Source organism: Rhinolophus sinicus, chromosome 13 (assembly GCF_057876585.1).
Source record: "Rhinolophus sinicus isolate RSI-liver-muscle chromosome 13, RSI-T2T, whole genome shotgun sequence".
Classification (NCBI taxonomy): Eukaryota; Metazoa; Chordata; class Mammalia; order Chiroptera; family Rhinolophidae; genus Rhinolophus; species Rhinolophus sinicus.
In genome coordinates, this window is record NC_142513.1 from 13,777,762 (window position 1) to 13,804,466 (window position 26,705).

Genomic DNA, 26,705 nt, shown 5'->3' on the forward strand with positions numbered 1-26,705 from the left:
TCAAATCTCCCGAAGCAACAAATAAAGATAGAAAGTAACATATTCTCTTTAAAGCAAAATAAATTAAGGTTAGATGAAGCAATGATGGAAAATAAATATATCATTTATACTCAATAATTAGAAATCAGTTAACACCTAAGCTGCTATTTTGATTCATATTTATATTTATGGTTTAATATGTCTATATTTACATTCCTATTTATACTTCTATAAAAAAATGAGCTACTGTCCATACCCTTCTAATTATCCTGTAAGAGATATCCTGGTCAGGTTTCAGGTGAAAGGGAGGCCTGACTTTAAATTTAGACTCCACTGCACACTAAATGTGACTCTGAGTCTATCTTCAGACATTAATTAATACATTAGATTAATATTTGTTGAGTGACCACCATATCCATTCATGGTGCTAAGAGTCCTATTTTGTTTTATGCTTTTAGTCTCAATTAATTCACTTGTAAACTGGAGAGTACAGTGTCTGCCTCCTAAGACTATTAAGAGGTAATAAAATGGCTTATTGAAGCTCTTGGAATAAAGCCTGGTGTGTTGTAGGTGCTCATACGATGTTGCTGCTTCCTGCATCCACAAATTAGGTGATGCTTCACTTGTAAGTAAGTGACCACCCCCCATCACCTGAATTATAAAAACATTACATTTAAGAGTATAATATAGTGGTTAAGAAACCACAGACTCTGGAATCGGGCTAGGTTCAAATCTTACCTCTTGTATGTACTACCTGTGTGATCTTGAGCAAGTTACTCAAGTTTTCCGATACTCGGTTTCCCATCTATAAACTGGGGATAGTACAAGGATCTACCCCATAAGGGGTTATGAAGATTAAACGAGTTAAGATTTGGAATGCATTTGGAATAATACTAGACATAATAGGTGCCATGTAAAAGTTTGCTAAATAGAATATAGATTATATTTGGCCTTTCCAAATAGATCCTGAAAGCCCAAATCACTTTTCCCTCTGCCTTGAGGCTGGGAAAAGTGCTATCATTTTTAGCTCCTGGGAACTGGCCCCTGCCTTTTGCCCTGGGCTTAGAGATCCAAAGCCTCATTCGTGAGGAAATTTTCCACGCGAAACAATGGGCTGGTGATGGGGAGAGCTCTGTAACCACATTAGAATTGTAGCAAATACAAGGGTAGTGATTTCAGACAGATTTGCTAATGAATTATTAACCTTAACGCTTGTGACAGGATTTCTGCAGAGTAAGTCATGATGGGCTAAATAACACAATTTACTTATAACTAAGAAGGAAACAAGAGACTTACTTCTCAGTTGTGGGAAAACAATTCCCCATAGATCATGAAGTGTTCCACAAAGACGCTAACAGATTGTTTTCCTGTGGAGAAGAGAAATTGCCCCGCACTCGCTGTTCACAGGGAGCTCCGGGGACTAAGACGCACGTGATCCAGACCCAAGGTTGTTATTCAGCTGGTTTCTCTGGTCCAGCATACCTCCTGGCGTCGGTTCTGATTGTTCCCTCTCATGCCAGATTTTGTACTTAATATTTTTAATAGCACTTCTGCTTGGGACCATGGTTACTTGATTGCAAGACTGTTTCCACGCACTGGTAGATAATGCGTTGAAATCCAAGAGACACCAAGAGTAAAATTGGTTTGCTTTGTCAGGTTCCCTTTCCAGAGCATTGATTGCCAAGTAACCACCTGACTTCTGAGCTTTGACCCAAGTGGTTGGTGAACCTTAGCTTTTTCTTTCTTCTTTGTACAGTGCTTTCCGACATGAATGTGTGTTCAGCTTTTGTAAGAGGACGAACTGGTGACAGGCCATTTCCTCAAGCCATATAGATATGATAGTCCCCCCCACCCCACCCCGTCTTTCTAAAAATTACAAGTGAAACAATACTAAGCCACACAAGAAACAGATGGGATCACCAAGATTCGGAATTTGGAGTGTAGAGAAGGCAGTGTGACAGATAGAGCTAGCTCTCTTTTGAAATGTGAAAGTAAAGTAAAGGATGAGCCAAGAGAACCAGAACTTAACACTCTGAGGGTATGAAGTGAAGAGAAAGGGCAGGAGTCGCCAAAAAATAAATCTTTGAAGAATCTTTGCTTCATGAACAGACAGTGACTCTGGGAGATGCATTAGAGATCTAAGGAGTTGTCATCTTCTCCAGACACATTTAACTAAGGAGAGTTTACGAAATGGATTGTTTACAAGGGAGTGGGAGAGTTTTGGAAAACCCACAAGAGAGAGTACAGCACCCGTCGGCTAGCAAGTGTGGGGAGTCCTTCCCCCCAGGCCCGAGGCACCCAGCTACACTGTGCCTGGATTTCTGATACCTAGAAACTATAAGATAATAAACTTTTGTTATTTATAAGCTGCGAAATTTGGGGGCAATTTGTCATAATGAAATAGATAAAATATACTATTTCTCTTCCCTATTTACCTACTGGTAGTTTCTTCACTTCCCAAATAAACGACCTGCACTTGAATCTTTGACTCAGGTCTGTTTCTGGGGGCAGGCCAAACTGAGAAAACACGCAAAGAAACAGAGGCCCAAAGAGAATGAGGAACTTTCTGGAAGTCCTGCTGTGGGCTGGCAATGCTTGATTCTGAGTCTGGTGTGTTCATAGCACCCTTTCCCTGCCTTAGTGATCAGGGAATGGGTGAGTAGCAGAACGAGCCCTGGGCGTGAAGTCAGAGAACCCAGCCTTGAACTTCACCTCTGCCAGTTTTTCTGGGATGGTGATGAAGGTACTTAATACCTCAGGGACTAAGTTTTCTCGGCTGAAGAACCCTAACAACTAACTCAAGTGTGAGAGGATTAAATGAGCTTAAAGTCAGTGACCAGGGCTTTGGAAATACATGTCTTCCCCCAAATGCAAATCATTATTGTGGGCAAAGGGGCTGTAGGTCCCCAGCTCACTGGTCACAGGCCTGGCCCAGGGACCATCAAGTGGCACGTGGCTCTGAAGCCACCCTGCTGGGCTTCCAAGCTGGATGGGCTCTGAGTAAGTTCTTTTCTCTGCCTGGAATGACAGTTGAGGGGTCTTGGAAAGGAGGAGAGTGAGCAGCAATCCAGCCGACTCGAACGTGAGCCAGTGTCAGACACGCTCGCAAACAGAAGCATTGTGTCCCAAGGTCCTTTTCAAGTAATCCTATTTTGAGTTGTTTATATACAAACGGGGAAAGAATGGGGGCATTATGCTCGTAGAGGAAAGTGCTCATAAGTAAAAAGGCTCCATTTATCGTCCATTTCCAAGGCTGCTGTGTGGGCTGCTGCCATTGGAGTTAGGCTGGGGCACAGTTTACTCATTGGATGGATTTTCCGTGGGTATTGTTGGGCCTTGTCAGTCAGGCTTCCTGGGGGGAAGGAGCGTGCTTTGTGCTGAAGACTCAGAGTTTGCAGAGTTCCAGGGGTTTCTCTGCAGCATTACTTATTTCCCTTGTCACTGGGGCCTGGCTACTTCCAGCAGATGGAAGATCCACTTTAGGAAAATCACTTTTTCTTTGTAATCAAGGCTTGTAACATATTTGAATGGATTCTTCAGAATCACTTGTAATCACTGTTGAGAGCCTGTGGGGGCGGGGGCAGGGGTGGGTTTGAATGCAGCAAATGACACACAATTACTGCCTTGCTGGATCTATCATCACAAACATCATTTTGAGGCACACCTGTCCAGAATTCCCCATTATTGCTGTAGGCGGGTACTGGTGAAGGCACCTTGAGGGGGGGGGGGGGGAAGGAATGACTGATTATTTTTATTGAGCGCTGACTATGTACTAGGCACAGAGCTGAGAACTGTTTCCGTTTGTCCCCACAACAGCCCTCAGAGGCACGTGCTGTCATTATTTCCATTCTGCAGATGAGAAAACTGAAGCTTGGGGAGATAAGCTAGTTGACCAAGGTCACAGAGCTGTATCGTGTGTGCTGGAAAAGGGATTCAAACCGTTGTTGTTTCATACTATCAATGCGCCTGGCAAATGATTCACTGGTTGTAGCAAATATTACTGGTGAAACTACTACTGCAGAAGCTGCTGTTACTAACTCCTCTCTGCTCCTCCCCAAACATAACAAATGTGCATGCGTAATACACTTCAGGAGTGTGGTTATTGTTCAGCCAGTACTCACTTCCCACACACCTTCCTGGGAGCTGTGCAGCTCTTTGCCTTGGTGACTCTGAGCTTGGCCACGTGGGCTGAGTGGTATGTGGAAAATAAGCAGGACTTGGAGGTAATGGAGGCTGGAAGGCCATGCATTCAGAGGGGGGCTGCTTCCTGCTGAGGAGAGTCCAGTGAGCACTGTCTGGGGAGTCCACAGGCGAGGAAGCAGTGTAGCATCAGGCCCCAGACCATGGGCTCTGGAACTGGCTGTCTGGATACAGTCCCAGCTTGTCAGTTCTGTGACCTTGAGGATATGCTTTCATTTTGCTGAGGCTCAACTATACAGTGGGCAAAATGACGGTATCTACCTCATTTGGCTGGTGAGACAATCCATGAAAGGTGCTGTAGCAGCTGTGCGAGGGTCCGTATGCTATTTTCGGGACCGTTTTGTCACATGCAGTTTTGCTGGCGGTTCCCTGACCTCCTTCCTGCCTCGAGCACCTGCCATTCCCTCTGCCCAAGAGCTTCTCTGGGCACAGGAGGGTGCGCAGACCTCTTTCCGCTGGGAGTTAATGTCAGGAGTGACTCTCAACCAGTGAGGGTAGAGTTGGTGGAGAAACCTCACAGTCAGTGGAATCAGTCTTAAGTGTGTAACATAGAGTTTCCCAAAGTGTCCCCAGTGAGGAATGAGTCCCCGTTGCCTTCAGAGGTGTCAGAGGTGAACTACTCATTAATGCATGTTTCATTGGCTTTCCTCCCTTCCTGGTCTCTTTTCCTCACTCTCTTACCTTGCTTCCTGCGATCACGTCCCAAATAAACTACCTGCACCCAAGTCCTTGACTCAGGGTCTGCTTTGGGGGAACCCAACCGATACAGGGGCTTAGCGCAAAGCCTGGCTAAGTTTCGCAAGTGCTCAGCAAGCAACCCGTCCTCTTGGGCTATTATTACTTCTACTGCCGCCCTGGCTCTGCGGCATCCCTGTGACGTCCAGGGGATGTCCTGTCCCCTCTCTTGTCTGGGCACCCCCTTCCCTGTTTGGCTTCAGTGTCTGCCCACCAAATAGTTCCCGAAATCTCAGGGAGCTCAGCCAGCATTGGCAAGAGTGAGTCTCTCCTGCTGGGCACAGCTCCGGCTGGGCACAGCTCCGGCCTGGGAGTAAGAGAATCTTCTAGCTGCCTGCCCCAGGGAAGGTGACTAAGCCTCAGTTTCCATCTCTGTACAACGGGGTTGTGTCTTAGTCCATTTGGGCTACTGTAACAAAATACCACGGACTGGGTGGCTTAGGAACAACAACTATTTCTTTCTCACAGTTCTGGAGGCTGAAAGTCCAAGGTCAGGGTACCTGCATGGTCGGGTTCTGGTGAAGGCCTCCTTCCGGGTCACAGACTGCCAACTTCTTGCTGTGTCCTCACCTGGTGGAAGGAGGTCGTAATGGATCTTTGTGGGGTCTCATAAGAGCACTGCTCCAATTCATGAGGGCTCCACCCCCATGATCTAACACCTCCCAAAGGCCACACCTCCTAATCCCTTCACAGTGGGGATTAGGCTTCAACATATGAATTTGGGGGGGTTGCAGAAAACATTCAGACAATAGCAGTTGTGGAGATGACTAAAGGAGGCAATGCCTAGAAGTGTTTAGTACAGTGCCTGGCACAGAGGGAAGACCCCAAAAATGGTGGCCAGAGATTTTTCTCTAGACCAATTTCTCACTGCACACCTGAAAAGCTGAGGTTCAGGGAGGGATTCATCAGAACTTTTGAACATACAGTCCCACCTGCCATGGGCTGTAGGTGGGTGCAGTGGAAGGGTCTGGGTAGGCCCCTCATGACCGCAAGCCTCCTTGTGAAATTTCTGGCAGTGGCAGCCTCTCCTGATCAAATATTTATCAGACCCATCAGTGTGCCCATAGCTGTGTGCAAAAGGAGAAACGACGCACATCGGGACCCGAGGAAGCTCATGGCCAAACACTGGCCATGTAATCGAGTAATCCTGCCCAACAGAGTATGTGCCATATGGAGGATGCTTCAGGTGGGGGACGCCGATGGGGGACTCTTCAAATTAAAAGTCTCTGCCTCCTCTTTTTGATAGCGAACGAATCCTATTAACCATCTACATTTATTGATGCTTACTCTGAGGCAGGTGCAATTTTCAACAGTTTACATGAGCTAACTCAGTTGATCCCATATTGGTATGGACCCTGTAAGTATAAACTATTATTATTATCCCCATTTTACAGATAAGAAACGGAGTCCCAGAGAGGTCATGGAGCTTGCCCAGAGTCGCACAGTTGGTAAGTGGTTGGACTGGGATTTGAATTTGGACAGAGTCCTGGCTTTTAATTACCCCCGTGCCCACCCCACACTCACAGTAACATGGGGGACCTGTTCTTCCAGGGGCCCCTCTGGGGAATTTTTGTGCAACTTTAGTTAGTGATGCTTGGGTTCATTGTAGCCTTGTGGCTCCCTCTTGTGCTCTGATAAGTTGCAAGTTCTGGGTTTGGGTTGAATTCACTGGGAAACTTGAGTCAGTTGGATGTGCAAACACAACTGGACAGAGCTCAGTCTTGGCTTCCCCGGGCCCATCCTCGCTCCTCAATGTGAGAATTTATCGTGGACAATTTCCCAGGACATTACTGACCACCCAGCCATTTCCATCCTGCAGATGGAGGGCTTTGAACGTTTGCAGGGTCACAGATTGTGGTAGACACTGTTTTGGTGGCCTGCCAAGGTTCCTTTACTTACTCATCTCCCAGCTGCTGTGAGCGTTGGTTGCTAATGCCTCACAGCTGCCGCCTTCTTGGGGTTGGTGTATTTAGCAAATAAAAACATTTTATTTTATCTGGCAACTCCACCTCTTCTCAAAGGACTGTCTTTGATTGACGGGAGCAGTCTACAGCCATTGTCGGACAGATATGGGGCTCCAAAAGCTGACCCTATGCCATAGAAGGGGGACAACTCTGTGGCACAGTTTATGGTCCAGAGTCTTCCCACCCCCCCATGGATCAGGCCAGGGCTTCGCATGACCCGAGATCCCATCTTTGTTGGGCGCTTTTCCCTTCTCTCTCCTTACAAATTTACCCTGAGAGCTCTTGCTCAGTAACTCCCACGATCCTGAATCCTTGTCTCAGGCTCTTTGCTAGGGAACCCTGATTCCCCTGAGAACATGTCAGAAGCTCTCGCTGAAAGAAGCACAGAGGCACCTACACACCAACACTGGCAGTGATTTTTGAGATTAACCTTGAAGGGAGGCCCTCATTTCACCCTGTGTTTCCCAGACCTTGCCTGTCTCACCTTCTCAGAGCTGATAGCCAGTGACTGGCAGCCACTGGGATGGGATGAGGGTTAGCAGGAAGTCAGCACTGTAAATTACGAGCAGATTTTGTTTTTTTAGCCCATGTAATTTCCGTTATTTGCCGAAAGGCTATGTGGAAATCAAAACACACCAGTGAGAGGCGGTTGTCAGCTGAATCTCCTGATAAGAAATAATAGTTGAAAGGACGTGAAAGAAACACAAGTTTGATCAAGTCATCTCCCTCTTTAAAACCATTCAAAGGCTTCCTACTGCTCTCCTGATAAAGACCAAAGTTCCTGACAATGTCTCAAGGCTCTCCATGGATGGGTCTCAACCCCCCAACCATGCCAGTTTCATTAAAAATTACTCTCACATTTGATCTCCATGCTGCAGCCACACTCATCTCTTTCAGTATTTCCCACTTATTATATTCCTTCCTGCCCCAGGGTCTTTGCACGTATCACTTCCTTTCCCTGGGTTATTCTTCCTAGACTTTTTGTTCCTCCATTAGTCAATTGCTTCTTTAGAGATGTTCTTCCTGACTTCCCCAGATTATATCAATGCATTCTATTCCACATCATATAAATCTTGTATTTCTCCTTCATGTTTGTTACCTATTACTGTGTAATAAATTACCCCAACTTTAGCAGCATAAAACAACATTTGCTATCTCACAGTGCTTTTGGGCTGGGCCTATGGGAATGGCTCAGCTGTGTGGTTTTGGCTCAGAGGTCTCTCATGAGGTTGTGCGTCAGGCTACTGACCAAGGCTGCAGTCATCTGAAGGCTCGACTGGAGATGGAGCCTCTGCTTCCGAGATCACTCACGTGGTTTCTGGAAGGCTTCAGTTTTTCATTAAATGGTATCCCCCAATCCCATCGCTTCCTGAGCATCCTCACAGCATGGCCATTGGCTTCCATCAGAGCAGTGATGAGAGAGAGAGAGAGAGAGAGAGAGAGAGAGAGAGAATGAACCTAAGATGGGGGCCCCAGTCTTTTTGTAATCTAGTATTAGAAATGACATCCCATCACTTCCGTTCCCTAGAAGTGAGTCACTAAGTCCAGCCCACATGCAAAGGAAGGGAAGTAAATTGCACTTCTTAAAAACATCACAGAATTTCTGGACATATCTTTAAAACCTCCGCAGTCACTTCTCCCAGCTGTAGTTTTACCTTTTGTGTGTGTGATTTCTTGATTAATATCCATCTAGGCTGCATGAGTCAAGAAAGAGTCTCTTTCCCCCTTTTTCTCACCATTGTATCCCAGTACCCAACATATAGTTGGCACTGAATAAATATTTAGGTAATACATGAATGAGCTTATTTATTATATTTTTGTCAGTAGAGTTTAAAAGAAATCTTTGGCAAAGAAGTCATGACCAATTTTTAGTAGAAGGTCATCGAACCTCCAGTATACACATGAAAATTCTGGCAGCGGGCCTTTCAATTTCTGTTTGAGGGTGAGGCACAGACTACAGAGTCCATATGTTTTTCTTCACTTTGCAAACATTCACTGAGCACTTGCTATGTGCTAGAAAGAGTTCCTGGTACTGAGGATGCAGAGATTAATGGTGTTATAAATTAAGACATCCCTGTGTTAAAGCAGCACAAAAGCTTCTGAATAATCTTCAAACACAAAGACAATAGGCATCTGTATTAGAAACGGATCCCTTGATACTGAGTTTGCAGAAGCTGTTTTATCAGCCTAGCATGTCGCCCAAGCAAAGCGGAGTATTTACATTTAATTCCAAAGTGGTTGTGCCAACATCCGTCCTCTGGTTTTCCTACTTTTGGTCACTGTTTGCAAATAAACATATAAACGGTTTGGTCTAAGGAGCTGGAGGAAGACGGAAAGAGAGTGGCATTATATGTGACCAGTGGGGATCTCAGAGTCTTTCATCCTCAGAAACAGTCAGCTAGGGTCGCAGGGGCATTCATGGAGAGCGAGGATAATGTGAAGAAATGGAATTGGAAAACATGGAATAGCAGCAAAAATAGGCTTAGGCTGAAATGAGTACAGTGTGGGAACAGGCCTGGCGGCTCAGGAGACCTCAGTTTCACTCCTGCTCTGATGCAGGGAGCCCTACACTCCTTTTCCTGGGCCTCTGTGTCCTTGCTTATAAAACACGTGCATTGGATCAGGCCAGAGGTTTTCAAACCTTTTTTCTGTTAGCATATCTCTATCCTATAACCCAACACCCAGGTACGTAGAACAGGTAAGATGCAAATGTCTCTTAGAGGATTAAGAGGGGGGCTGTAGCCCATGTTATGGGTGCCTCCATATTCCCTTGCTCTTAAAATTTCGGTTCATTCCACTGAATTCCAATTGCTACCACATGCTTTTCTGCTCTTTCTTTTTTGCCCGAAGGTTTGCTCTGGCTTCCAGAGTCCATTTTGCCACCTACCTGCAGACTGGAGGTACTGGGGAATTAACAGCCCCACAAGCAGCCCTCAACCAATGGCTGATGGGAGCTGGGGTACTTACACCTCAGTTCCCTTGTGCCTTGGGTGGGCTGTCCCCAGGCGTGTGATCTAGGCTGACTCCCAGAGTTCCCTGGGTGCCCACAGTGGTGACTGCATTGCTAACACACCCTTTATTAGCTGCCCCCCTTCCCTTTCTCACTTAGTCTTGACTCCCCTATGGGTGATCCCTGGAATTACCTCCTAAATACTATAGGACTTGCACTTAAATCCTTGTCTTAGTTTGGTTCCCCCTCCAGAAGTTGACTCTAAGACAGGGGCTCAGAGCAGGAAAAAATCTCTCCCTGCTCCCTTCCTTACCTCCTGAGACGCCTCTGCTGAGCTCCTAAGCCCCAGAGCAGTTTGCAAACCACTGGACTTAAAAAAAAAATATCTCTGTTTCTCTGTTTCTTATGGCTGTGATATTAAAAAACGTGTACACATTTTTGCTTTAGCAGAAAGTGGTGTATTAAAAGCAACTTCAGCGTTTTAAGTGACAAGAACCAGGAAGTTCTTTATAACCCCAAAGTCAAATTATACTTCGACTTTGTAGAAGGATTGTTATGAGCTGGCTTTCTCCTTTGCTCACTTGCTTTATGGAGTGAGGAAATGAATCTGTGCCAATTGGCAGACACACTGGCCCCAAATAGGTTAAGGACTATGAAACTTAAATGGTTTCTGGATTGATGTAGGCAACCCCCCCTCCGTTTTGATTGGTCATTCCCTTTCTGACTGTTTTTTCATCCTTCACGTGGAGGAGAAAGGAAGAAAATCAGAGCATTAGTGGTACTTCTCCTCCACAGCGGGGGCGGGAGAACGAGAAGGACCAAGTACAGTGCTCACTCAAGTGGCATCCCGCTCAAATCCTCTTGTCCTTACCACTTTCGGGCACGGCGGCCTGACCTCCCACTGTCTGCACTTGTATTTCATTGCCTGCTGGCACTCTGGCCCCTTCCAGGGACACCACACTCCTGGAGCAGCCTTCAAGCACAGATTGATGAGTGTTGGGGTACAAATACCCCAGCTCCCCTGTCCCTGGGGTAGGAAAACTCAGGTGTGTGTGCCACGCCATTTGCCAGAGGTCCCGTGGAATCAGGCTCCCGTCACCCACAGTGGTAACATGCTTGATAACACGTCCTGCGTGAGCTGCCTTCCCTCCCCTGCCTCCCTTCCCCACTCCTCTACAGATATTCTCCCGGCCCTCCCAAGTAAGTTCCAGCTGCACAAATCCTTGCCTCAGCGTTTGCTTCTGAAATAACTCAAACGGAAAGAAAAGTTTCCCAGACAAGTGCCGGGCAGTGTCTGCTTATCCCTTATTTGTCCCCCAGAGCCTATTCTGTAGGTCACAGTATCAGCTGGTGAGAGGAAGTTCATGAGCGCTGTTGAGGGTCTTTGGGATAGGGCCCAGGCTGGGTGAGAGCTGCCCCAAGGAGAGTTGGGGGACAGGTTAAAGGCCATGTGTCTTTCCTCCTTGCCTCCTTCTTCCTGGGTCAGACCGGCACCTGCTGCTTCAATCCTACCCCTTAGGTGGCTCCCATGGCCCTCAGGTCATCTGTGGTCTCTGCCCCCACTTCTTTTCTTCCTTTTATGCTGCGGCAATAAAAGGCTACGTGGAGTTCCCACGCCTCATTTCCTCAGTCCTTCCGTGCCTGCTGACTTTGGTTTACTGTTCCCGCCGCCTGTACTGCCATTCCATACCGTTTCCTTAGCACAATCTTCAAAATCTTATTCAGCCTTTAAGATCCAGTCGAAAGGTTACCTCCTCCAGGAAGCCTTGAAAATCCAGGCAGTGTCTTATTCAAAGGGCCTGGCCCATGGCACTTGCTGGATGTAGGCTGGATTCCCCAGAAGCAGATCCTGAGATGGGGATTTGTTTGCAAGTGATTTATTCAGGAACTGCTCGCAGGAGACACCAGTAAGGGGGCGGGGAAAGAGTGCCAGGGAGATGTCAACAGCGGCATATGTGTGCACACGCGGAAATGGCTCCAGGAGCCCAAAGCCAGTCTTCCAGAGGGTCGCAGATGTGGCTGCCAGAGGCAAAGGCTAGAGCAGGATCCTGGAAACAGGACGGAGAGGATCAGGCTGACCACCAAGAGTGTCCACTAGAGGGCTCCCCACATGCCTGATGAATGAACTGAAATGTGGCGGGCGGGCATCCCCCTGCATGGCTCCTGAAACCCAGCAAATCTCAAACCCCGCTCATCCTGTGGCCCATAAGCCACTCCCTCCCCACTCCCATTCTTCCTGAGATCTCTGGGTGCTGGGCTCCAATATATCCTCTTCCTCTAGGGTCACCTTTGCTCTTAGATCCCACCCTCTTCGGTCACCCTTCGTAAGTTCACCCAATTCTTTAAATTTTCCTTTCAAAATCTTTTTCAAAGTCATTCCCTTTATTCCATTCTCATTGCCTCGCTGCTCCATCCTTAGAGCCTCGTACAGCCCTTGTCTATATTTATTGAATGAATGAATGAATGAATGAATGATGGACCAATGTGCAAAAGGAAGTCCAACCTCCCACGCCTGGTGTGCAAATGTTCCAGGAGCTCACCTCACCCTGTCTTAGATCTTACGAACTCCTAAATACACATTCTGCTTATGGCAAAACAAGCCACTCATTCTACTGCAACAGAATTCACGCGTTCTGACTCTCTGTCACCTTTGCTCTGCTCTTCTTCACACCTAAAAATCCCAATTTCTCATGTCTACCTGCGAAAATCCTGCTCATTTTCTAAGGCTCAGCTCCCCAGCTTTCTTTGAACTGGTGACATTTAGTTTGCTCCTCTCCTAGGGAACTCCTAAAAAAATTTTTTCTGGCGTTGCCATCTTTAAAAGGCGGTGGACTCCTCCATGTCAAGAATTGTATGTGTAGTTGCCATTAGCTACTCACGAAATATTTTGGGTTTCTCCCTGTTGTGGGCATATAGTACGACTGTGTTTTCCTTCCTACTCTATGCCTCTAACATTTTACTCCCTCCTTCCCTCCTCTCTCTCTTTCTTGAAACTTAGTTCTATCTATTGGTTGAGCAAGAAAAGCTTGTATGAGAAGCAGGAAGAAACCAGCCACATGATTTTTAACTTCTTTAAGGTATGGATAAAGAACAGAAAACCTTGCCCTAAGAAAAACAAATTTGTATTTTGAAAACATTAATCTTCCAGCCAGCAGAGGCAGTTTTGATCAGATCTTCTATTCTTCAATTTCTCACCTTCTATATCTCAAATATCACCCCCAAAGCAAAAGGGATAAGCTTTTCTAATGACAAAATAAATCTAATATTAAATTTTTGCATCTTGCTTGTCTCACTTTCTGGGGTTATTTCCTACTATAAATGGTCCAGGAGCTTGGAAATGCCTTTAAGAAAAAAAATTTTTTTTTTTCCATCCGTGCCCGCAACGAATGAATCATACAGACAATTTGCTACAATGGACTTTTCTTTTTGTGCGAAGGCAAGAAATCCTGAGTGAGGAAGCTCAGACTTCACCAACCTCCTGGTTCTGAAATTACTCATCCAGACATGAAACAAAATTGAAAAATCAGAGAGATCTACTTTGAAAGAAAAAGAATGGTGGATGGCCAGGAAACCAAGTAAGTACTCTTCTGGCTTTTGTGCTATTGGATGAAGATGCTTGGATCAAAAGAGGACTTGGAAATGTCAAGGAATTGACAGGCAGGGCTAAAAGACGCTGGCAAAGTGTTTATCATACCAAAAGAAAAAACAGCATACATCTGGAGTGTCAGCCCCAGCACTCAGCCCAGGGAGCCTCACATATCCCCTCTTGCCATAACAAACTCATTGACAAGAGCTGTCATTGACTCTGCTTTATCTTCCGTGTGCTACTAAGAGGGCGCATTCCAAGTGCATCCCACGTAAATTGAGGTTTGCTTCCTGACCTGGGAGATCAATTCTCTGTCAAAGAGAGCTGGCTGATGGATCACCGTGTGGCTGCCCCTGCATTGAAAATCACATCAAATACCTTCCCAAACACACTTCTGTGTTACATGCTGGATCTCCAAAGACGAGGCTCTGGATGAATCCATAGAGCTCACCAAGCAGCATACCTCACGAAGCCGATTAATTGAGGCTGGGGCTCCGTGCAGAAGAAGACACGGTTAAGGCTTGCCGGTAACGCGGGTTTGGGAGCCCTCCCAGGGCTGTATCCTATTCTGTGTCCCTCAGGAGCAGACCCTGACACATGGATTTAAGAGGAAGAAGTGAATTGGGAGGTGGAGGTAGATGAAGGGTAAAGGGAGACAGGAAAGAGAACGGCCAATCAACAGTGAGTTACTGAGCATGTCACCACTGTGGGTGACTGGTACTGAATCCCTCTGGGGAGCCTGGGAAACTGGGACCATGCACCACAGAGGCAAAAAACGCACCCGAAGGATGAAGGAGTTGGTGTATTCATCCACCAACCCGTCTGTCCTTTGCTGAGGGCATCGCTTGTGTGTGAGCATACATGTGTGTGTGTGTGTGTGAGCATACGTGTGTGTGCAGGTGCAGGAGGGGTGTTGATTCCCTGACACTGCTGGCTTGCCCTGCTAGCTGGAAAGTGGGCTTTGTCAGGAAGAGAAAACCCTCCAGCGAAGCAGTGCACACGCTGGCAGCCGGAAGTCAGACCGTGCGCACTGAAAAAGCGAGGGTGCAGGGGTGCATGCAGGGTGACGACCGACTATTTTGAAGATTAAACGAGTTAATTATTGTGACACACTTAGCAAAAGCTGCAGCAGAGTAAGCACTCCTCGAAGAGCTTGATTAGCGCAGAAGCTAGACTGCTGCTCTTTTGGATGACTTCTTATCCTAGGATGGATTTCCTGTATTTTTGTTTTTCATTTTTCCCTTTGGGGATAATAAACCATCACGCGGAGCTTGGTACTATAACTGGCCGAAGGCAGAGCAGGTTTTCCTGAGGATGACCATATAAACGTGAACTGGGTTTACAGAGGGAGCTGGCTCAATCGGACGGAATAGCATTATGTTCTGGTGACGTGTGTGACAAACACCTGCCTATCCGTGAGAAGAGCCGGTGTGTGATCAGCACCGCGTTCAATACTGGAGGTCACAACCCAGCTCTGCTACGCTGCACTGACAAATATGCCCGGAATCTGTGATTTACCAGGAATTAACACCCATCTAATCTCTTCCCTCCAGCGAGTGGGCACTGTGAACTCATTGCAGACAGACGCTGGGCTGGATTTTCGTCACCACTGTATTCTTAGCACCTAGTACAGGACACAGTGCAAAGAGGGGACGATAAATGGATGAATGAACAAATCAACAAATGGATCCCATAACGATGTTTGCAGATTGACCTTCATTGGAAATACTGGCTTGCTCTCATTTCCCATGTACTCAGCTCCTTGAAGCTTTTCTTGCTCTCCTGTGTCTGAAGTAACTGTGGGGGTATTGGAGGCACCAGCAAGAGAACAGATTGAAAGCTCATTGTCAACTCTCCCAAGATTGATGGAAAATTTACCATAAGAGAAACATTATTGCCAACACTTACTGGACTGAAAGTAGGGGTGAGTGTTGACAGCTGTACTGGAGGTGAGGCAATGACTCCCTGAGGAAAGCCAACAAGCCCACATAAGGCATGTGCTTGGGGAGATGGTCCCATCACTGTGTCTGCAAAGAGGGCATATATAGAGGCGTGGGGCATGAGTTACCATGTCAGTAAAAGTGGACAATATCTCTGCTTCTAGAATATTCTGATGTTATAATCCAAACAGACCCATTAGTGGGCTCCCGTTTAAGCAAGGCATCCTTGCCCTAGCAAATCCTTGAAGGCAGATCCTGTGTCTCCAGAGTTCCTCCCCCAGGGCCACAGGTATATGTGAGGTGCTCAAAGAATGCGCAGTGAGTGGGGGTGACTTTTTCCATCCCAAAGCAGGTATTTATTTAGGGACACACCCATCTTCTTGACATGTCTTTCCTTATACGAATCTATCCCACACGGGTGTCCGACTGTTTTCCCAGCCCCAAATCTGATCAAAGCCCTTCCATACTCATAAACTTTCCCTGGGTTTTCAGTGTCCCCCCCACCAAAATTTCAGTGGTATCTATACTTAAAAAAAAGTTCCATATTGTTATAGAATGTCAGCCCTTGACAGAGGCCCCAAGACTCTATTGCTTTCCCCCCACTCCTTTTACAGAGTTCTGATAAGGGGGAGGGAAGTGGCCAAGGATGCATTGGTCAGGGGTGGCAGCAGGATTAGAACCCAGGTCTCCTAAGGCCTAGACCAGGGGTCTGACCTCTTTGAGCACTGCAGAGCCCAAAAATGCAACTACAAAGCCACAGAGAGCAGCCTTCTGTTTGAAGGCAGCGGGCTTCTCCCCTCCCCTTGTCATGGTAACCATTTCCATACTCCTTTATCCCTCTTTGGCCTCTGATCCATGGGTTAGATAATTAATCAGGCTTTTGAATAATTAAAATGATTAAAAAACGTCTTTGTGCGAAAATTGCTCCAGTAATTACTGACTTATCGCGAGACTGATTTGGCAGACTGGAATACTTTTCCAACAGATAAGAGGTATTTTCACTTGTGGCTTCTGGATTCGGAAGTTGAGGAAGGAGTGTTTGTTATGTTAGCCCGTCCCTTTGAAGATGAATAGCACCAGTCGCCTCCACAATCTCCACAGAACCGCCTCTCATTCTCTCGTTCACAGAGGGAGATTTCCTAATGCGATACAGCGTATCTCGTTCTTTGCTTTCAGAGCCTGCTGCAAATATGATCATTAATTAAAATATTGGACTGATTATTCAAACCAGATTCTGCACTTGGTCCTTACTGAGTCTCATTTCCAAATCTGACCGACACCCACTTTTCAGTAAAAAGCTCTCTGGGAACAAAGTGAGCGGCAGCGTTTGCTTTTCTTGCCTGGTCTTTCCTGAGCCAGTCAACACCTGGTGTTGAGCCCTAAGATGTCACCTTCTGACCTGGAGCCCCACCACTGCTTTGTCATACTTCCCAATGGATGTTTTGAAACCCAGATCCAGGATGCTCAAGGCTGACCACTTCCTGCTGGATTTAGAGGGCTTTAGAGAAATCCGGTGGACATTTCCAGGAAGTCCAATGCAACAGAGGGACCCACTCCCCAGCTAGGGCCCCTTAAATCCCTCATGACCAGGGACAGAGCTCATCACAGCACTCCGGGGAGGGAAGCGTAATGCAGGTGTCATCAAGTGGGGGTGAAGTTCATTGGGTTGTATAAGGCAGACATTATTTTATAGTGCTCTGAACTCAGACAAGCTCCAGGTCGTTTGCCCAGACTCCTGTTTCTACTGCCTTCCAGCTAGATTTGTCCAAACAGCAGGAATAGACTAGAGGCTGCTGGCTGGGGGCGGGGAAGGGGACGCAAGGAATTTCTTCTCCTCTCTCTGCGTTGAGTGATTTCTCCAGCAGCCCTCCTCAACTTCTCAGCTCCCCCTGGACACATCTGTCCTACTTCCAGCTTCCATGCATTACCCCATGCCTCCCGTGCAGCATCCCTCCTTTATTTACTTATTTAATTTTAAGAGAAGCCAGCCTTTATTTCTTTGTTTCACAAATAAAGCTGGCTGTGCTTGTCTTTGTCCCTCCATCTTAAGGCTGGGAGTAGCTTCTTGCTCTTACATATTTCTGAGTTCCCTTCCTATCCCTTTTTGGGCTGTCAGCGCCCTCATCGCTTCTATAGCCAATTTCCTGAACTCAGTTCCCTCTGTGGTAAATACTTGCAGCAGTTTCTGTGTTTCTGGTTAGATCTTGACTAACTAACCAGTGTTTGATAGGTAAGCCAATGACTGTCCTCTTTGCCTTAAGGGAACTGTCACTTACAACCTAGAGATTCTGGACTCATGCAGGAGTCAACAGGGATAAAAGTAGTTACCGGCTCCTGAGATTTTACTGTATGCCCGGCACTGAGCTCGGCACTTTGTTTTCCTTATAGAATCCATGAGGTAGAAATGATGAGCTCCATTTTGCAGATGAGAAAGTGGAGACACAAACAACTTAAGTAATTTATCCCACTAAGGTCTATTTTCTTTACGTGGACATTCACATTCATTCAAAACCAGCTGCTTCTTTACATAAGAAAGGGACCCCTGTGGGGTATACGGAGGCTCAGGGTTAGGAGGACCAGAAAGGAGATGAGGAATGACAAAAGGCACATCTACATGCTATTTGGTGACACGGTCCAGAAGCTTAACCTGCTGTTCCCAGTTAGGAGTGTAAAAATGACTAAAGCGTGTGCCCTGTACATGAGGTACAGAGATTGCTGGTGACAGCGATTCAAGTCAAGTTCTTACCGCTAATTGCACACACGTTCTGCTAAAGGTAGTAAATAGGAATCATTCACGTACCCTTAGAGACCACGGCACAATTCAGTATTCATAGCAAATATATCACTGAGCTTCATAAGAGAATCATTTTAAAACAAAGCTTGGTCAGCTGTTTAATAATTTACTGATAGTGACAGCAGGGAGAATATCTAATAACCAGTGAGACTGGCTTTCAAATGGAAAATAAATTCATGTTAGAAGAGTTATAGGAGGAGAAAAAAGGGAAGGAGGGGAAAGCATTATTAGCCGTAAGGAAATATTTAACATTTGCCAATTCCTGATTTTTTTTTTTGACTCATATCAGAATGGAGAAACCTGATTATTGCGTGGTTGCAAAATTCCACGCATTTATATTTTTAAACATTCATGAGCCCTTAATGTTCTTCTCACAGGAAACAATTATACAGAGGTCCAGGATCTGAAAGCAGGGGCTCTAACCCCAAATGAGCACTGGGGAACACTCACCTCTGTTAATCTGAGGAATTTTGGGGGGCTACATGGTCTCTGTTATCATCTCTCTGTTTTTCCTGGGGTAGGTAAGACCTGAGAAATTCGGAAAGCAAAGCCTCAAAGAAACAAAACCAACCCAAACTGTAACTGCACATTCTCCTGCTCTGGGGAGACCTAGCCCAGAACTTATTACAGGGATCTGGCTTCCGGGTAAATGGAAGTTATTTATTTTTGTTTACTAGCAAAGCTCTATTGAAATGTCTATAAACTGGAAAGGGTTTTGAGGTGGTCGGCCTTGAAGTTTCCTGCTAATTCTAATATTCTTGGTGTGTGGTTGGGGAATCCCTATTACAGGAGATGTTGAAAGGAAAGCAAAACCTAAAACCACTGTCAATGACCAAACCTCCTTGGGCCTCAGTTTCCTCACCTGTACATGGGGGGATAATAAGAGAATTGTAGGGTGGATCACATGTCTGAAGCTCTTTGCTGCGTGTCTAGCTCACAGTAAACTCAGGTTCAAACATGTCAGAAAGGCAGAGGCAAAACCAAAGGGAAAAACCTCCCAGATGATCCATCTTTAAGCTTCCGACGCAGACAGTGATGAACAGTGTTTTTGGGTAAAGCAGCATTTCGGCCTCCCTGCCATTCAGTCCCCTCCCCAGAACACAGGGCCCACTCTGTCCTCTAACCAATCCCTACATTTGCCACTCTGGTGACAGCCTTCCAGATAAGACAGATGATGTCTGTGTTCCCAGGTGGTATTTTCTATGGTTTTACATTCCAAGATCGTACCCTCCGTTCTTCACATTCATTTCAACAAACCCACTCTCATCCTGCCTTGAGGTATTAGCATTTTTTTTTTAGCTTGTAGAAATAATGATTTATCAACGTTTTCCTTGATGTGAGAATGGCTTGGATAAACGTGTGCAGTCTGGCCTGTCATGTCTGTGAACAATCTCTGTGTGCCCGGGCGTCCTCTGCCACCATCCTGCTTGGTTCCAGGAGGGGTGAAGGAGATTCTGGGGGCTGAAGTTTGCTGCCATCACGTCGGGTGAAAGGTCTTTCTGTGCAGTAGAGTGAAATATTTTTAAAACAGATGTCGTTCTCTGAAATTGAATTAGTATTTATTTCACTGGATTGGCTAAGGAGTAGCTGGCTGGGAACGTTGTTGAGGATAACACTCATGCTTTGGTACAGAGGAAGGGGAGGCTGTGTAAAAATCAGAGGGTCTGTGTGGGTGTGGGAAATTGTATGGGTGTTGGATGAGAGGGGCGTAGGGAAGTAGAGGGCAGACCCTAGGTAAGTGGTTAGGTCTGTAGATTGTGTATTAAAGGGGTTTATGAACATTTTGATTCAAAAGTGAGGTGTTACCTGACTGCCCAAGATACTTTGGAAGAATACTCCTTCCCCACTCCATGTGGTCTTCAACAGGGCTGTCAGTTATGGGGCCATCTCCAATATGGAGGGATGGACAAATGACCAAGGCTGGCCCATTCATGTCCTGCTCCCCTCACCACTTCCCTGGCAAACTGATTGTTTCAGGAAATGGACTGTGACCCTAATCAGCCAATCAGTGTCTTCACTAAAGTTTGGCAAGGGTGTCGCAGAAGGCCTCATTTTTTTTTTTTTTTTAACTGAGGGCACTATAAGCTATGAGACCTATGGATGCAGCTGTCATTATTCAATTTCCCTGACTACCCACTGAGAGAAGCACAACTGAGATATGGAGAGAGGGAGAGAGAGAGAATGAATGGCCGTTGAGTACCTGGATCTAGCTTTGCCTGAAGGTACGCATGAAATGCTCAGCTGAATAAGCCACTGGATTCCTCTTTTCACTTCAGTTTGTTTGAGTTGGATGTCTGTCATTTGTAAGAAAGAGTCTTGCCTAAAATGCAACGTGTGTACATGTTCCAGGCTCAGTGTTTATCTCTAAGCCCTTACAGGTGTCAGAGACACAAAAACGGTCAAGATGCAGACCCGATCTCAGTAGGCTCAGAGTTGTCTCTGGAGGCTCTCAATTTCCCTTGTTCCTGACATCGGCCACTCACAACCTTGCAGGTACCTAAGAATCACCTGTGTGCAAGTGAAAAAATCAGACTCCTGAGCCTCAGTCTCTAGAGATTCTGATTCAGTGGCATGCAAAATGCACGAGCACCCTGAGTGATTCTGGAGTGGCCGTGTCCCATGGTCCCATGTTGAGAATACTGTCCACACGTGTCCTGTTTGAATGTTCAGACTCCATCACATCTCTGAGCACTTACCCAGCTGTTCCAGCCACCAGGAATGCCCTTCTTTCCTTCTCTACTTGGAGAGGACTCTTAGAAAGGCAGGTGGGACCCAGCCAGTGAGGAGAGTCTTGTTGGCCACGTTAAGAGTTTTGGACTTTATTCTGAGGGCACCGGGGCATTTGCGAAGGGTTTTTAAGCTGGCCAGTGACAAGGCTGCCACCTGATGATCTTCCTGAAGAAGCCTTCTGGCTGTTGTGTGTAGGGCAGGGTTGGGGGGAATAAGACTGAAGGCAGAGAGGAGCTGAAGTTTGAGCTGAGCTCACGGCAGAAGGATGTGGACAGCAGCAGGTTCACCCCACGTCAGATTGGTGAGCCCACCTTTTACCTGAGACCCTCCTGTGTCTGGGTCCAGAGTTAGGGACAAGGAGAGGGGCTGAGAGTCCTGGGGGAACCTCATGCTCAGAAAAGGCCCGTGTCCAACTCCAGGACACCGGGCTTCCATGAGAGGAGTGGCTTTTCTCCTGCTTCATTAGAGAACCACTTTGCTGGAAGCAAGAAGTACAGGCTGGGGCCATATCTCAAAATCAGGTTTGACAACCATTATTCAAACTCTGACACTAACACCACACTGTTGCTGGTGTGCTCGTGACCCCTCGGTGTGGGCTGGCGGGGCTCCTGTAGATGGGGTCACGTTATCCCCACTGCTCAGCATGACGCTGGGTACCGGTTAGAGACACAAACATCCATGGAGGGTGCTTGGCACACATCACTTAGTTGTGTGTGTGTGTGCGTGCGCGTGTGTGTGTGTATGTGTGCGTGTGTGCATAATTAAAAGAAACAGCTGTTTGGCAGAGCCTACTTAGGCAGGGCAAGATGCTGGACATCTCAGGCACCGAGGTCTGCTTGCCAATAGTCTGGGACATGTGCTGGGGTTTGGGCCCACGGACGAAGCAGCTGGCTGGCCATGCCGTGTTGTGGTCCAGGTGTCTATGAGGGCTGGCCTGCAGTCAGGATGGGTGGGGTGGTGGTAGTGTCAGGAATCTAAGGCTTGGACGTAGAAAAGAAAGGAAAGGATCTCTGGAGTGGGCCAGGCCTTGCTCTAGTAGGTGTTTTCACATCCATTAACTCACTTAATTCCCGCTCAGCTCAGTGAAGTGGGAATAATCCCCCCCAGTTCACAGACGGGGAAACATTTGGAGAGGGAGAGTAACGTGTTCGCGGTCACCTGGGTGGTCAATGGAAGTGGGGGGAATATGGGCAGGTGCAAAGCCTCACCCGGAAGAGGGGTGTTGCCAAAATGTAGCATGTTTTAGAAGAGGACAGATGTTGGGGGTCTGATAATCATACAAGGGGAGGCCAAGGAAGGGTGTGAGGAATAGAGAACGCCTACCAACATCCACACCAGTCACCTGGAAGTGTGGCTGGGATCTTTCTTCGTGTTCCCAGAGACGGGCGCCAACTTTGACGGGAGGGAATTACAGAGTGGCAGCATTGGCCCAGCACCAGGGAAGTCTTTCTAACCACAAGGGCCTCATCCTGAAAACAATTCCTTCATAAAGTCCCGCTTATGGACAAAGCAATATCATTGAATAATGCATGTTTTTACAGAACAAAATGGTTGGCTCATGAGGTTACACTTGAAAAATACTTACGGTTTCTAAGTTGCATTTGGGTTATTTATAATCATGTGTCTTGACAGACAGCATTAATGCATATTAATATTCCTGCCATAAAAACATTATTCAAGCCAGAACAACCGGCTCCGAAAGAGACCAGGGTGTGTGCAGAAGCCACTCTGCTAATGAAAGGTTAACTTGTATTTTTGAATTATTGATGGTTGCTTGTTACTAATTTTTTTTTCCCTCAGAAAGGAGGAAATAATTAATGAAGAGATCATTGCCAATGTGTCTGACATCTATTAATGGTTTCATCTTGCAACCAGATTAAAAGAGACAGCTGGTCCCTGAATTTATGTGTGGAGACAGCTCCAAATGTGCTGACAACTCTGTGGGAGGGCGGGGCTGCCAGGCAGGGGGGCTGGGCATGGGCACAGGCGGCTGGTGAGAGGTCCTCTCCCGGCTGGCACGGCCTCATCCAAGGGCTCTCAAAGGCTTTGCTGCAGAGGAGCCAGGCAACGAATAGGCTATCAGTCTCCTGACATCTTTCCAAACTCTCCTGTTCCCACGGGAGCCCATTAGCACCTTCACTGTGCCAGCCACTCATTGGCAGTTCCTCCGTAGGTGTTTTAGATCAGTGGTTTTCAACTTGAACCTGTGTCAGAATCCCCTGGGAGGCTGGTTAAAACACCACTTCCTGGGTCCCACCTCCAGCATTTCTGATTCAGCAGGTCAGGGGTGGAGCCTGAGAATTTGCATTTCTAACATGTTCCCAGGTGATGCCAATGGCATGTCCAAGGTCCACACTTGGGGAAGCAGTTTTAGGCCAGTGATTGTCAGACTGTGAGACAGTCTCTAAAGGAGGGGACAAGCAAACTTGTTCTGCCAAGGGCAGGACAGTAAATATTTTCAGCATTGTGGGCCAGATGGGCTCTGTCACAATAACTCACCTCTGCCTGTGTAGTGCAGAGAGCAGCCATAGGCAATATGTGAACAAATATGCAGAATGTGTTCCAATAAAACTTTATGAAAACAGGAGGTGGTAGTTTGCTGACGTTTGCGTCAGAGCAGCGCTGTCTCATGGAAAAATCAGCCATAGGCAGTGTTGAGCAGCGTGGTCTGATAGAATTTTCTGTGACGTTGCACATGTCCTATATCTGTTCTCTAGCTGTGCTGCCCAATATGGCAGCCACGAGCCACACGTGGCTACTGAACACTTGACATGTGGTTAGTGTGACTAAAAATGGAATTTCTAGATTTTAAATTTAAATGGCTAGTGGCGCCCTGCCTTGCCCCATTGGAAGGCTGACTATCCCCGGGGGCAGGGCAGGAGCTGGGGAGATGGAGGCCATCTCTGCATCCCTTGGTCCTTTACCTCCCTTCTCTTTGTCCACTCTTCCCCACCAGACTGTAAGCTCCATGAGGTCAAAGACTACGTCTATTGTTCAAGCTGCCATCCCTGGCACATGGCTGACAGCCAGCTCGCTTGTTGAAAGGATGCTCCAAGTTTCAGGCTTCCCCCAAAACTGTGCTTGGATTAAGGAATCTGCAGCTGAACTATCTGAACACTCCTGTCTTGGCCCCCACCAGAGCTGGAAGGGGAGCTACTGTGCAGACAGGGAAACTGAGGCCCAGAGAGGTCTTGCCAAAGGTCCCACGGGGTTAAGGGCAGTCATCCTGAGGACAAAAGGCTGCCTTCTTGAGCAGAATTAAAAGGGGCTATGCCATCCTGCCCAGCCATCACAAAGCTCACACCAGGCCCCAGCCCCCTTGCTCCAGGACTGACCCTGAGCCCAGCCCTGAGCCAGGGACAAACATGTGGGCAAGTTCCCCCAGACCCCCAGGCTGATGGGGGGCAGACAGGAAAGCAGTTCTTTTCTAGTCAGCACTGGGATCTCGTGAAGGAGGGTGGGAGATGCTGCTGTTACTCTCCCCTCCCCTGAGAAACCAGTTCAGAGGGGGCCTGGCTTGAGGCATCTGTGGCCCCGAGCCAGCCCTCTCGCTCCTGTCACCCTCTCGCTCCTGTGTTAAGTGCCCAAGTGCCCTTTGAGAACTCAGGCTTGTGGAACAGACCAAAGAGAGAAACCACATCCCTACAGTGTGAAAAACATCACCACAGCAGCCAGCGCAGGGGGCCTTGGCAACAGGCCTTGGACAGGAAATGCCTCTCAGCCAGTTTCACAGGAAGCCTTAAGGACCAGTGTCAGTTTACCAGGGAAATGATGCAGGGAAGGGCATTCCAGGCAGAGGGAACAGCAGGTGCTAAAGCTCAGTGGTGTGACTGTGCCAGAGCACGGTTGGACAGCAGGTGAGAGCATGTGCTCCTGAAGAAACAGAGGGGGCCAGTTCCTGGGTATGGAGAACAGCTGGGAAAGTGTAGAGGGCTAAGGTTCACCCTGGGCAGGTACAGCCTGGTGCTGAGGTCTGGCACTGGTCCTGCTCCCCCAGCTCAGTTACCTTTGACACGGAGCCTTTCGTCAGGGCCACATGAATCCCAATCAGACCTGGGAGCTTTGTGGGCAGTAATATAACATATAGTATAATGGGAAGGCACAGGAGGCTGCCCTTCATCTGAAGTTGTGATGAAAACTGCTATTTTATACTTTTTCAGAAAGCTTGAGACAGGCAATGAATAGGAGCCAAAGGGAGCCGGACAAGTTAGAAGCGTGACACCAGCTCCTTAGTGCCTTAGAAACCTCCAGCTCCCCTGGGTTGGCCCCTGGGACCGGCCATGCCTAGGGTCACAGGTCATGGGCCTGGGTCAAGCCTTGGGTGAGGGTTAGGGAACAGCCAGCAGGTTACCTCTGAGCAGAAGGGATCTCCCCATTCCAAATGTCCCAAGGGCCATTCATCTCTGCATCCCCAGAGACTAGCACAGAGTCCGGCACAGGGTTGAGTGCTCTGTAAATATCTGTAGAATTATTAAGAATCTCTGAGGCGGCGTGTGCAAGGTCCCACTCGCAGCCCCCCACCACCCCACCTGTAGCATCCCACTCTCCCCAGGCAGGGGTCTGGGAAGCAGGACTTTGAGAAAACTCCCTGTTCCTTTGTGTGGGACACACTGTTTATTCCAACAGGCTCGCCCAAGTCCTTCACCTTTTGAAGGCCCTGGTGGTGGTGGTGTTGGGGAGCCAGATAGGGGCGGAAGCATGTGCCTAGGATTACAAGTGCACATGGGGGCAGCTAATGGGTCTCCATTAAAGGGAACTGTTCCACTCCACCTCGTGGGAACTGGGGGACAGAGGCCCTGTGTTCTCTGCCATAGCAACTCCACCCAGAGCCTGAGGCTCCCCGCTCCTGGAAACCTTGGCCATGCCTGACTTTCCTATTTCTCCCCCAAAGTCCGTCCAATCCAATCCTTGGAATCCCAACGAGGATGGGGGTGGGGAGGCTCTGTGCTGAAACAGAAGGAGCGGGGCTTTGGCCAGGTTCACAAATGTGAATCCCTTGGGCACTGCCCCCAGCCAGAACCCAAGTGGCAGCAGGTCTCCTCCAGGAGATTTCTGCTCCCAGGAGAGCAGAGTTCCAGCCTGTGGGCTGCAAGGGAGAGCTCTGACTCTGATCTACGGTTTTTCAGCCCCAACCAGGTCTTTGTTCAGACCGGGAAGAAAAGGGAGAAAGCTACTCGGTTCTGTCTCCCGAGAAAGGGAAGAGGGGAAGGCAGCAAGAGAAAGGACGATGCCTCTTGCTGTCTTTGCCCTTCCAGAGTGGGGGTGGGGACAAGGGAGAGATGTAGGTGACTAAGAGGGGTGCCTGGGCGGCTGATGAGGTGTGTTGGGGGGGGGGGATGAGAGCAGCGCGGTCAGCTATGCGCCCAGAAGAGTGTGTGTGTGAGCACGAGCTCGCGCGCGCGCGCGCGCGCGCGGTGTCTGTGTGTGGTGGTGGGGGTGTCGACTCTTAGATGAAATGCTCATCTCCGGGCATGCCTGAGACCCTCTCCAGCAGACGCCTGCCCCAGTTTTGGACTGATGCCCCTCCCCTTCCCCCCTTCACCTGCCCCCCCCCGCCCCATCCCTAGTTAAGACAGCTGCCCCTCTCTCACTCCCCCCCCACTCACCTGTTCTCCCACTCGAGTTCAAACGGTTGCTCCCTCTCTCCCTCCTCCCCCACCTTCCCTGGTACCTGCGCCCAAGCTGGGCAGACGATGCTTAGCTGCGTGGCGCGGCGCGAAGACGCGAGGACCCTGTGGGGCTTGTGGGTGCGGGGGGGATGTGTGTAGGCGCGTGACTGTGCGAGCGGCCCCGAGCCGGCCAGTCCCGCTGAGGGTGCGCGGGGGAG

The 26,705-nt window shown here is 48.0% G+C and overlaps 1 long non-coding RNA gene across 2 annotated transcripts; it reads right to left on the reverse strand.

The window, feature by feature from the left end:
* Positions 1 to 1,844: 1,844 nt before the first annotated feature.
* LOC141568324 (uncharacterized) lies at positions 1,845 to 26,681 on the reverse strand. Of its 2 annotated transcripts, none has more exons than XR_016018166.1 (3): positions 26,550 to 26,674; positions 7,363 to 8,275; positions 1,845 to 5,484 (listed from the first exon to the last, which is right to left on the reverse strand). It is a non-coding gene; the product is annotated as an uncharacterized LOC141568324 (long non-coding RNA). The 2 variants fall into 2 exon arrangements; XR_012491452.2 differs by lacking the exons at positions 1,845 to 5,484; positions 7,363 to 8,275 and adding exons at positions 15,666 to 19,647; positions 25,230 to 25,338 and having other exon boundaries at positions 26,550 to 26,681.
* Between the last annotated feature and the right edge of the window lie 24 nt (positions 26,682 to 26,705).